Source organism: Oryx dammah, unplaced genomic scaffold (genome assembly GCF_014754425.2).
Source record: "Oryx dammah isolate SB20612 unplaced genomic scaffold, SCBI_Odam_1.1 HiC_scaffold_28, whole genome shotgun sequence".
Taxonomy (NCBI): domain Eukaryota; kingdom Metazoa; phylum Chordata; class Mammalia; order Artiodactyla; family Bovidae; genus Oryx; species Oryx dammah.
Window position 1 is genome coordinate 22,912,203 of NW_024070212.1, and position 12,936 is coordinate 22,925,138.

The 12,936-nt window shown below is 42.9% G+C and overlaps 1 protein-coding gene across 2 annotated transcripts in view; it reads left to right on the forward strand.

The window, feature by feature from the left end:
* Nucleotides 1-12,936, forward strand: part of TBX15 (T-box transcription factor 15) — a 124,363-nt gene that overhangs the window by 46,553 nt on the left and 64,874 nt on the right. The window contains exon 1 of one of the 2 annotated variants that reach the window (XM_040230933.1): nucleotides 11,697-12,076. The exons of the other annotated variant lie outside the window; for it this stretch is intronic. The gene's annotated coding sequence lies outside the window, so the exon portion shown is untranslated. Of the gene's footprint in view, nucleotides 1-11,696; nucleotides 12,077-12,936 lie in introns of those variants that run through there. 2 annotated transcript variants of the gene reach the window in all.

The following is a 12,936-nucleotide window of genomic DNA, read 5'->3' on the forward strand; positions in this document are numbered from 1 at the left end:
TGATACTGGATGCTTGGGGCTGGTGCACTGGGATGACCCAGAGCGATGGTATGGGGAGGGAGGAGGGAGGGGGGGTCAGGATGGGGAACACGTGTATACCTGTGGCAGATTCATGTTGATGTATGGCAAAACCAATACAATATTGTAAAGTAATTAACCTCCAATTAAAATAAATAAATTTATATTAAAAAATAAATAAAAAGAAAATGTACTGCTACTCACAAATAAAATTCAATTTAACTGCAAAAAAAAAGTTTCTTTGAAATAAAAGTAAAACCATGACCTAGATGACCTCCAGTGGTGGGCTGTAGGCTAACTTAGAGTAAGGGAGGCATTCCTGGCAACCCTAAAATGACACTATGTAGGTGATTCTATGTTGTCCATGAAGGTGGCTTCTGGAAAGATGGCTCAGATTCTTCATACTCCCTTCATGGGCCTTACTCTTGAGCCTGATGAAGCCTGAAGCTTGGTATCTTATAATTCTTCCAACCAGTGTGGTACTTAGAATTCTGCCTTCTTAATGGTATGGTTAGATCTTGTGGAACTTTAAGTCTATGCTGAATAAGAACCTATTAAGTCATGCAGTGCTCCCAGCTAGGATGCCTGCATATATCAATTGTGGAAACCAACAGTTGGATCAAGGAAATCCCCCAACTTGAAATGAATATTGACTTGAGTTATTAAGCCCAGAAATATTTCCTGTCTTTGAGATTTGCTGGTAGGCCATGCTTGCCTTAAGTGAAAGGGTCAGATTTTCCCGTAAGCACTTGAGCTCTCTTGCTATTTCGGGTAACCACCTCTCCACACACGCATGCTTCATCAGGAGTCGGAGCAGGGTGAGTCTTGTTGGCTATGTCCTGTGCTGCATTGGGATCTCTTCCTTGGCCAAGTTCAAGTGAATGCACTTGATGAGTTTGCCTCCTTCTGTGATCATGTTGTAGGGCTTTTGATTACATGTTATTGTAGGTAATCCACCCCCATGTTAACAGGCATTCCTCCAAGTGAGGTCAAGACCTGGCCCGTGGTAGATGACGACTGTCCCTTGGGATCTCCTGGGGACAGGCTGGTGCTTTTAGAACTGCACTGTGCCTTGATCTTAATTTATCCGTTGTATTCAATATCATCGGAAGCCAGAGAAAGGCCAAATATCTGACCTCCATTCCAGGGCTGTGATATTGCACCCATTCCAAGCTTCCTTTGATCCTTGCTTCGACAAGTCAAGTAGGAGAACTCCTTAGCTTACCTTGGTACCCCCAGATTCATCTGACTTTGAGAATTTGAGCCGTTTAGTTTTCAAAATACAGATTGTTTTGGTTGCTGGTTGGAGAAAAAAAGAAAAAGCTTGACAGTCTACTGGAAAGTAGCTGATGAGACTGATGCTTTTCCAAGCGTCCATGTGAAGATTAATATTCCTCCCAGCCATCACCTGGATGTCATGAGATAAGATGATTCTTGAGGAATAGTAAGTACATTGGGCTTCGTTTGGTCTTTCTGAGAACTTAGAAAGGCAGGGAAGGGCCACTACCTTGAGTTTACAGTATTCATGTTAAGTCCACTCCTGCTTCAAATGAGGACAACTGCTTGGCCTGGTTAATTTTAGAGTGTTTATTTAGAACAAATTCAGGTCTGCTGAAATAATGTCTACCTTTGTAGGGGGGAAGAAAATCTTCACCAAAATTCATGAAAATTTTTCATTTAGGGAAGAGAATTGTTGACTTTCTTGACTGTAAAGGTCGATAAACTGCAAGAGAAAGAAAGAAACGGAAAGAAAAAGAAATAGAGAAAAGTGACACAACCTGTGTGTAAAACATTAGTGCTGGCTTAAGAAGACATTGATTTCAGATAATTCCCATATGTGTAACATCATACATATTATAAGCACATGGCCTTTCTCATGTATCATCCATTCCCATCTGAAATCTTCTGGTGTGAACTGTGAAATAATGAAACTGAATTTTAAAATCTGTTTTATAATTAGAATCAGTGGCTTTGTTACAAAATCCAGTTCTAAAGAGTATAATCTCAGCTGTCCACAGGCCAGAAACCAATTCCTTGTAATATGGAAAAAATGCTAGTACTGGGTCTAAATATTTTTTAAAAAATGAAATGCCCCCATTTTCTCCAGGCTTCTTTTGTGGCTATTTTCTCTGTCTCATACCGCTCAGAGGGCTGAGCTGAGGGTAGATGTAAATATGGGATGTACTGTTGCTTCAGGTGCTAAGAACCTTTTTCCTGATAGTTTCCTGCTCTTGGTTTTCTGAGACAGCAGAATTTCAAGAAAAAGAAGCACTCAATGTCTGTCTTTTGTGGGCTTCAGTGCAGGTTCTTAGCCAAAGAAAAAGTCCTTGGCAGCTTTCTGGGAGCCCAAGAGTAGCTGTGTTTCTATTTGCTGAGCCTCCGAAGGGTAGTTCACTTCGGAAATTCAGCCATACTCATGTGGGTGCCCATTCTGGGCATTTGTGGGTGATTAAGCCTATGTTAGGTCAGACTTCCTAGGAGACAGAGGGATTAAACACCTTGAACTGATGGTTGGCTCCAGGGTTGTAAAAAGTCTTATAAAAAGAGTGGACCTAAGGTTGTTGCCTCTAAAGGCCCTGGGTGAGAGGGGAACTTGCACTTAAAATAATTGAGAGTCTTGGTTTCAATCTGTGAAGTTGTATTTGGTTTTTGGTTTTGTTTGTTTGTTGTTGTTTTTAACTTTTTTTTTTGGAGACTCACTGAAGTTCTTTTTTTTAAATTTTTGGCTGCACTTGGTCTTCATTGCTGCACATGAGCTTTCTCTAGTTGCGGCAAGTTCATTGCAGCGTGCAGGCTTTTTAGTGCAGTGGCTTCTCTTATTGTGGAGCATGGGTTCTAGGGCTAGCGAGCTTCAGTAGTTGCAGGACACAGGTTCAGCAGTTGCACCTCATGGACTCTAGAGTATGGGCTCAGTAGTTGTAATGCGCAGGCTTAGTTGCCCCGTGGCATGTGGGATCTTCCCAGGCCAGGGATCAAACCAATGTCCCCTACATTGCAAGGCGAATTCTTAACCACTGGACCACCAGGGAGCCCTGTTTTTGTTTTGTTTTGAATGCATGGATAGTTTTAAGCACAGAAAATTCTTTAAAAAATTACACTCCTTGTTTAGACCTGTATCATCTTCCCAGCCCACATTCCTAGCAACTGATGGCACTGCTGGAGAGTCACACTCAGATTTCTAACACTGGTGGGGACCAGCCCCTCTCACACTTGCAGCAGGAGGGGCGGCACAGGGGAGAGAGAAAACTTTATAGGGGCTGTAGGTCTGGGGAAGCAGCAAGGCCCATGTCGAGACAGGGGTCACTGATGTCAGGCCATGACCTTCGGAGTATGTGATACAGACTGGCAGGGGTGGGAGCAGGAAGCAATTTTGGCTGAGGTCAGTGGTGACCTTCAGGTTTCAGCACACAGGATCAGGGACAGTGGGGTGTTGCAACCGAGGCCATGAGGTTGAGCAGAAAATGGCACCTGCGGTTGCAGCAGGTGAACTGTAATGACTGCCAAGGAGAGCTCAAAAGCCATTTGGAGACCCTGCCAGCCAGAAGGCGAGGCCCGAGGCCTGGGATTCCACAGATCTCCTGCTCCAGGCTCAGGGCCAAGGACTGTTGTTATTGTTACCCCAAAACTCCTCCAGTCGCCCTTCTCCAGCCGGGAGAAGTAGTAGGAGGAACAGGCTACTCCTATTCTTTAACTGAGAGATATGCTGCTTCCTATTCTGGGGAATTTCATGTTAGCAGTTGCCTGCATGTGAAACTCCACAAAACTCAGTGTGGAACTCTGCTAAGAACCTTAGGATACCAAGCCAACTGGGGAAGGTATCTCCTACTATCCCCAGGGAGATGAACTTCTTCCTAATTATTTGATAATCTTCTGACAGCTGCAGTTTGAATGTTTCTAGTCTCCAGGAAGAGCTTCCCAGGTGGTGCAGTGGTAAAGAACATGCCTGCAAATGCAGGAGATGCAAGAGACTGGGGTTCGATTCTTGGGTTGGGAAGATCCTCTGGAGTAGGAAATGGCAACCCACTCCAATATTCTTGCCTGGAAAATTCCATGGGAAAAGGAGCCTGGCAGGCTACAGTCTGTGGGTCACAAAGAGTTGGACACAACTGAGCATGCATGCATGAGTCTCTGGGAAAGAAGAATCTTTGCTGTCAAGTAAATTTATTCCAAACTATGTGTTTTATGACAAACTGATAAAGTTTATGTCCAGTTGTTTTCCTGAAATATTCTGCTCTTATTGAATATAGCTGGAGGGCATCCAAATGAATGAGTCTAGCTGTTCTTAAAAGTTTACACTTGTTGCAGTATGAAAATTGCTCCTGTGTGCAACTTTTTGGTGGCATAAATGGCAGTACCTATTCAGAGTGCCACAGTGACATGCCCAGCTCCCCTGTCTTCACTGCCTCATTTGGCAAAGAACCAGATTAGAGTGCGGATGTTGAGACTGACTCTCCTGCTCCTCCAAGTGAGAAACACGCAGCACGCTGTGCTTTCAAACCAGCACGCTCTGAGAAACCAGGGCTGTCTCTTTCTTATTTGTTTTTTGGAAATGGTATTTGAGTTCTACCTGGTGTTTTGATTAAAGCTTACCTTCTGTAGAATGGTAAGGGGTAGCCCCGTAATTATCAAGGCATAAATATCAGATTCATTAGGAAAAAAAGTAACAGAACAGTAACAGCAAAGCCATATCAGCGGTCATGCAGCTTAGACCAGTGCCCCTTAAAGAGGATTTTTTCTGGAGGGCCTCAGCTCTGCCCTGTATTTAGAATTTGTTCTGAGGGGAAGGTGGTCATATGTTTTTTACAGCTATTGGCAGATACCTCAGTGGTCCAGTGTGGTACTCATTTAAACTATCTTTGTGGCCCCAAATGAGACCACACTGTGAGGGCTTCTGCCCCAAGGATACATGAAGAGAGAGGTTCTCTTTTTTTAACTTTTTATTTTATATTGGCTTATAGCTGATTTACAATGTGATAGTTTCAGGTGGACAGCAAAGGGACTCAGCCATATATATACACGTATGCATTCTCCCCCAAATTCCCCTCCCACCCACGCTGCCACATAACATTTAACAGAGTTCTCTGTGCTATACAATAGGTCCTTGTCAATTATCTATTTTAAATATAGCAGTCCTCTTTACACCCCTGGCTCTTGGCTCTGCATTAGCCGGCTTCATTCTGGGTCCTTTGTCCCCTCTGTCCCCTTGTGTTCCCTCCCAGTGGAGAAACAGTGAGCCTCAGGCCTCACATTAGCAGGGGAATCTCTCCTCCACAGCCACACATGCCCAGTCCCCAGGACTGTGTCACTGTTACTGTGGAGGGGTATTTTCTGCTTCTGTTCCATAAAAGCAGCCCTTTACAAATCTTCCGGAATCATGACACTTCTTTCTTCTCCCTCCCTATTCACTCCTCCCAGCTGTGCCTTGTAGCCAGAAAGTACTAAATCAAAAGTAAAGTATTTGTTGTGTATTATGCTAAGGGATGGTTCTTCAAGCTAGATATTAAGATATTATCTCCTATCTTTCAATTTTAAATGCAGATGTATTTCAAGGGCCACAGCATGGACTACTTGATATTAGGACTGTTTTAGAGAAATCTGGGTTTGATGATGGCTACAACTATGGGACATAGAAAAGAAATGATAATCAAGAATCAAGCATTCTTCATTAGGGATTTCCTTGAGGAGGTTAAAGGAAGCTGCAGACATTGCTGAGTCCTGCCACAGCAAAGAAATGAGACAGGCTTTCAGGTAAGAGCTATTCTGAGGCTCAGAGAGAAAAGATACAGGAATGCCTTGAGGTTGCTTAGAGATCTTGTGAACCTCATTGAGAGGTCTGGAGACAGCTTGAGTCTTGGATCACAATTTCAAAGCATTTGTGTTTTCTTTCCATCTGCTCACAGTTCTCTGGGTTCTGGTGATCTGGACCACCTCAAGACACTGTGTTGACTGAGAGGCAGAAAAACTAGCAGCTGCTTCTGTTACCCTCAGACTGGAAGGCTTGGGCTAAGGGCCTTGCTGTCAGATCCCTGCCAAGGCCTTTGGCTTTCTTGAATGACTTGATCACACACTGATGTTTCAAGACTGGGTGCTCCCCAGCTGGAGCCCTGAAAATGCTTGCGTGGCATCCCCAGAGAAGGAAACTAACTTGAAAGAAACTCCCACAAAGTAAATCACCAGGACCGGATGGTTTTCATCCAAGAGTTGGGGAAGGAAATGAAGTGTGAAATAGCACAGATACTGATGAAGACATTAGTTCTCCATTAAAACCACAACTGTGTCAGAGCAGAGGAAGTTTGCTAACATGATGACCTTACTGCAGGAGGAGAGAGATTAGTGGCCTATCTGCTGCCTCGGGAAGACCTGGTCCATGTGGAAAGAATGACACAAAATATGCACAAGGACACAATAGCCTTTATTCCCTTAAAGTAGGGAAGAGGAACAGCATTGTAATTCATGCATGGCAGCATTTCAGTGGAGGCCTCGGAAAGAGTATGATAGGGAACATATAATAACCTGTGGGCTGCTAATCTCCTGCCCCCGTGCTGATGGCAGACATCACTAATTGATCTGGCACTCCTCTCTCTAAGCTTGAATCAGGTTTTATACTCCTCAAGTTTGTGATCTTCACTGCCACCATCAAATGACCAGAGTTGACGTATATGTTGAAATGCATTTATCTTCTTTGTCTAAGAGGATGTATTTTTATCATGGACCACATGAACTTATCATTAAATTGTACATAATGATAGAAGAAAGTCTTTCACAGGTAGTTCAGGAGCAGACAAGAGACATGTTACATTATTTCTTCCAAAGACTAAGTTAGCAGAACATCTAACTCTGGCGACAAACAGCTTTATCCTGGATTCAGGAACTGAATCCTAATATGTTATGCCAGTCCAAACCATGGAAGGGTCTTTCTGATGGGGAGGAAAGTCAGCCCCTCTGAGCAGTCAGTAGCATGTCCAGAAGGTCCTTTTAAGAAATGAGAATCACATCAGCCTCCTTCATTAGGCATTTCCTTGTGGAGGTTAAAGAAAGTGGTAGACATTGAGTTCTGCCACAACAGTAACTCTGTGGGCAAAAAAAAGTGAGACAGACTTCCAGGGAGGAGCTACTCTGAAGCCTGGAGAGAACAGAGATAGGAATGTTGGACCCTGGAGAAACTGAGTAACTTTTTGAAAAACATCAGGTTTCATTAGGACTGGCCTTCATTTCATAGAATGGGAGCAGCCTGACTCTGCTGCAGGTATGGGAATTCCATGGGCCTAATGCACAAAATGTTTTGCCTTTGGACTGGACAAAACTTCTGTCACTGGTAATGATTAAAGCTGTTTGGTTATAATAGCTTTCCTACAGCCTCATTGCCTCCACATAAAGGGATATGTGATAGAGCAGACCTCCTGGAATGGACTGTAAATGATCATTTAGAGAAGGAATCTGCCTGCTTCACTAGAGGGTAGGCTGTTTTTCTTGATCAGTGAAAAGGTGCTACACACTTTGTTAAACAGAGAATCTATAGTGAAATGTGCTTATCATGGGAGACACCCTAACTATACTGTGATTTCTTGCTGATAAATCAGGATCTTGTCATATCACAGGGCTATCACTTGGGAGATGAGCAGGTGCTGGGGTTCAAGAGGACAGGGCAGCAAGGATATGATGGGGTCCCTGGTCATCAGATCTGGGTGCCATTAATAAGTTGCCACTCCATCACTAGGTACTCTGTGACTTTGGTCACTTCTAGAGGAATCATGGGTCATGGAATGAGGTGCTGGGGAGGTCATTTTGTCTAGATCTTTGCCTTCCAGGAGCTAAGGATAATCATCTTACTGTACAGCACAGAGAACTCTACTCAGTGATCTGTGGTGACCTAAGTGTTAGTCACTCAACTGTGTCCAATTTTTTGACCCCATGGATTGTAGCCGACCAGGCTCCTCTATGGGATTCTCCAGGCAAGAATACTGGAGTGGATTGCCATTCCCTTCTCCAGGTGACCTAAATGGAAAAGAAATCCAAAAAGGGGATATATGTGTATATATATAGCTGATTCTCTTTGCTATACAGTAGAAACTAACACAGCATTGTAAAGCAAGTATATGCCAATAATTTTTTTTTAATATTTAAATTAAAAAGTAAAAATAAAGATCATAGTTGCTCAGAGTACCTTAAGGGTGCAGTGAAGGGGAGGTGTAGATGAATGAGAGAAGGGAATCCAGGTCTTCTCCTGTCACCACTCTGCTTCGGAGCCTCAGTCTCCTATCTGTAACAGGCCCTATAAAAGAAATGTGGATTTAGCATGCTGTTGAGAGCACAGGGAGAGATCTCTGTGAATTAAATGATTAAATGCCATGCTGATTGCTTACATTTCCAAGTTATTTGTAGTTTACAAAGTGCTTTCATCTGCATTATTTTACTCTGCTGATGGCTCCCTGAATTGGGTAAGCAGTAAGATTCCTAATCCACTTTCCACAGCTATTTCAACTGAGACTCAGCAGGGTTAAATGGCTTCCTCAAGGTCATATCAAGGTCAAAACCAGGGGGCAGGCTCCTAATTTCTGATTCTGAATCCAGGGTTCCTTTCACCCTACAATGATAGCTCATGGAGAGTTGATTCTATATATCATTCACTTTAATGACAGCAGAGTGTTCAGCGTCACAGCATGGTAAAAATAGACTGTGAGGACAAGGAGGTTCTCAGTAGCAAACAAACTGAGCTCACCAAAATGTTCTCGCGGGCAGACTCGGTTGCTGTGGCCTTTAGGAAAGCCTTGGCAGTCCTGCTGAGGGCAGCATCACCTCCTCACCTCGTCCAGCTTTCTCTGAGAAGCTGCCTCTTGGCTCCAAGGCCAGATGCAGACACTGCCCTAGAGGACACAGGCAGGGCTGGGGGGTGGGGAGCGGGGCAGGATTTCTTCTGAGGTGTGGGGTTCGTGGACTGAGAGCACACCCCCGATGTTGGGACTGGACCATGTGTCCCACAACAGCGAGCTGGCTGGGTTTTGGCGCACAGAAGGAGAAATAGCCTAGGGAGCCTGGGGTTCCCCCGAGGTTTTTCTGAGGGGCAGCGGGGAGGACACTGAGAGAGTATGAAAGAGTAAAAGTAGCCAGGCCAAAGGAAAAGCCCCATTTTCATTCACGTAAAGATAATTTATAATCACCCTACTTTTCACCGTGATGTAATATGGATTATAGTAAAAAAAAAAAATCGCCATGCATGCCATTGTTCAGTTACTAAGTCGTGTTCAACTCTTTTGTGAACCCATGGACTTTCTGTAGCCCTCCAGGCTCCTCTGTCCAGGGAGCTTTCCAGGCAAGAATACTGGAGTGTGTTGCCATTTCCTCCTTCAGGGGATCTTCCTGACCCAGAGATAGAACCCAGCTCTCCTGCATTGCAAGCAGGTTCTTTACTACTGAGCCATCAGGGAAGCCCTCACTTGCATGTATATGTAGCTGAAATAAAGATAAATGGGAACTAAGGGATCATACTGAGAAAGTTGAGGTGGTCTCATATGACCATTTAACACTCCTAGACAACACAACCACTTTGTAAGGGAGACAAAGAATATATATATATAAAAGTATATATATATATATATGTATTAGGATAGAAATACATATATATATACTAGCGGCACTAGTATTCTGTGTAGTCTTTTGAATACTTCTTCCTTTGGAAATGTCCAGCTAAGGGGAAATGCTTTACATTACAGCAGAAGAGAGCTTAGAAAATAGACAATTATCCACTTGAAGAAATCCTATTAAATCAGTGGTCCTTGTCCTTTTAAAGTCAGTAGATTCCTTTGATAACTCCATGAATACCATTTATCCTCTTCCCAGAAAAATGCAAGCTCCTACAAATTTAACTTATAATTTTAGGTCATCTATAAAACTCCAAAGCCCATTGATTGATTTTAGGTAAATGACCTCTCAATTTAAAAAATTAGAAATTTATCCCTAATTTCAGAAATGTTGTCATAATGGTTTTTAACACTTTTTACTCTTCCTATTGATGCTATTTTGTTAAATAAGAAACAATGCTGAAAGATTTTGTGGGAGTTTTTATACACTTAAAAATATCTCAGGCTTCTATTTTTGTTTTGACATTTTCATAATTTTTTTATAATTGAAGCCATATAAGAAAGTATGGGAGGTGGAAACTGTGTCTTGTTTAAACTATTTTGCTAATTTCTAGAGTTTATCCTATATTTAATTAAAACCAATATTTCTCTTAAAAATAAAATAAAACTTTAGAAATTAAGATTTTATGGGATAATTTTTTCTTTACAAAAAGCTTTCAGTACATGCAATTGAGATGATTATAATTAAAATGTAGATATATAGCCAAGTCACATAAAATATTCTGATTTCTCTGAAATTCCCTACCCTATGTCATTGTATTTTACATATGTAGTCATTGCTCGTTCACGTATAATTTTATTTCAGTCTTTTATTGGTTTCTTTTAAAGATGTGATATAGTGTGTATTCCATTGTAATTTATATATGATAATGTGCAGTATTTGGTATAATAAGGAAAATCTGCCTTCACTGTAAATCAATTTTGATTACATGTAGAATATGGCATATAAAATAATACTTTAATACCTACAACAGCCCACACGCCATCAATAAGATCTCATCCTTCAGACTTGTGAATTCTTAGAAAAAATTACTTCCACATGTTCCTAAAACTCCTTAAGGTTTTTGACTGGTTGGTGGTCTATTGATTCTAAATATCTGACCTGTCAAAATGCCATCTTTAAACTTCAGTGATGCATAGAGGCTTGGAATTAGCCAGGGCTGAATTTATTACAGAACAAAGGGAGGTGATGATTAACACACCCATCTGAGCAGTAGGGGGGAAAAATAATCCTTGAATGGATTAGATGCCATGATCCTAAAACCACATTCTCTGAGTGTTGGGCCCTTGCCCAGAAATGGGAAGAGGCCAAACTTTGATGCCTTTTAAATGACAGGGTATCTCCAAGGGACTCTTCTCAGGGACACAGGGGCAGAGAGTTGAGGGTCAGTTGGGAAAAAAGGCCTTTCTCTCTCCTGTGGTCTAGCAGAGTTGAGGACCTAGACCCACAGTCTGTGCAGTGACTCTCAAAACTGACAGCCCACCCTATTAGTGTTATATAATTATCAGTCTGCTTGCCTGGTGGAGATTATATTAAAGTGTAAATAAATTAAAATTTATTTTGTTAACCACTAACCAGGAATCCCTTATAAATTTTTTTGGACTCCAGTAGGCTACTTTCAAGACTGGCACAGAGCCTGCTGAGAAGATGAAGTGAATTATTACACAGTGTCCCTAGAAGCTGAGTCATAGGCTGGGTCTCTCCATTCACTAGCAATATCTGGTGGATTCTGAGCATTCCCAGGGTGTAATCCCAGGGAAATGTATCTTTATAAGCATAGTCCATAAACAGAGCACTAAACCCACCTTCTAACTGGTTTTCTCTTTTTCCTCTGCCACATCTTATAAACTTTATGAAAGAGTTACTGATTTTTAAAATAGCATCATGTAGTAATGTTGATGTAGATTGACTCTTTAAGAGAATCCTCCAACCAATGGGTACCCTCCTGAGAAGGAAACGGACCATTAGGAAAGTGCTTTTGACTCTCATTCTCTGAGAGGAGGAGCCCTTGAATCACAGGCCCAGGTGCTCAGGAAATCTCCTGTCACTCTGAGATGGGCTAGGACATGGTACCAAGTCCAAAGCTTCTAAATACAGTTCAGGCTGGGTCATCATGACAGTTGCTGAACTGGCACCACGATGGGGATTGAAGTGGGAACTTTGACAGTGTTTAAATGCCACGGCCCCTGGGCTCGAAGTCTTTCTGGGCTGAAATAGGGAGAGGCTGTGCAGAGCCTCACAGGGAGGAGGGTAGGAACAACCTTGGCAAGGAAATCCTGCTGCCTCGGCGACACCACCACTCCTTCAGAAGGCAACAGACACCCAACAACACACCAGCTATTTTAGAAGCTGTCAGTTTCTGAATTGCTGACACACTTGGAGGACACTGTTTCTTCAAAGGTCATTCTGACCGTTCAAGGTAGGTAGGCCTGGGGAAAAACAGAGGCATGCTGTATAGCCAAGGTGTTGGCCGAGGAATGAATGGAATTAAGTGACCTGGTCAAGATGACTCAGAGAGTCAGAAATGAGAGTAGGAATATTAACCGTGGGATTCCCAAAGTAGCCTTTACCTAGAAGGTAGTGTTAGGCTTGCTTGCTTTCTTTCTTTTGTAACACTGCTCCACCCTCTTATTGGCTATCACCAAAAAAATCCGCCAGGTTAGCTTCCTTTGACGACTCACTCTCTCTGGGGAGGGCTTTGCAGGAAAGAAGGCAGGAGAGACGTGGGAGGTGGGCTTTTGCAGAGGAATTTCATTGGGGACTTGGGACATGAGGGTGGGATTCTAAGATTGGCAAGCATCTCAAGGAGGGGGTTGGTAACTTGTAAACATAAAGATACTGCTACAAATACAATTAATCCAGAGTGTTTATCTCACTCTTAATGCTTGCCCTGTGTCCCCAAAGTGGGTTCATTTCTACTGTTAAAGAATTCAATTTTAGGATTTTTGGAGTGAATGGATGAAGTGGAGTGGAGTGGATGGTGGATGAATTCCAGCTTTAGGGTGAGAGAGGCCAGAGTCCTTTTCTTCTCTCAGATGCTCCTGTGTAAGTGGCCCTGGGCACCTAGATTAGGTCTCAGTAATCTCACCTGTCAAAGGGGTTATAATGCGCAATCTTAGATCTCACCTGCGTGCTCTCTGGGAGACTCCCTTAGGCACCAGACCTTTGCTGCCTCCTCAGGGTGTGTTTTCCTCAGCCTGAGCCAGAGCGTAAGTACTCTTGACAAGGTTGTCAGTCTGGGGCCAGGGGACCCTGCCGGCTCCCAGCTCTTCCCTGTTG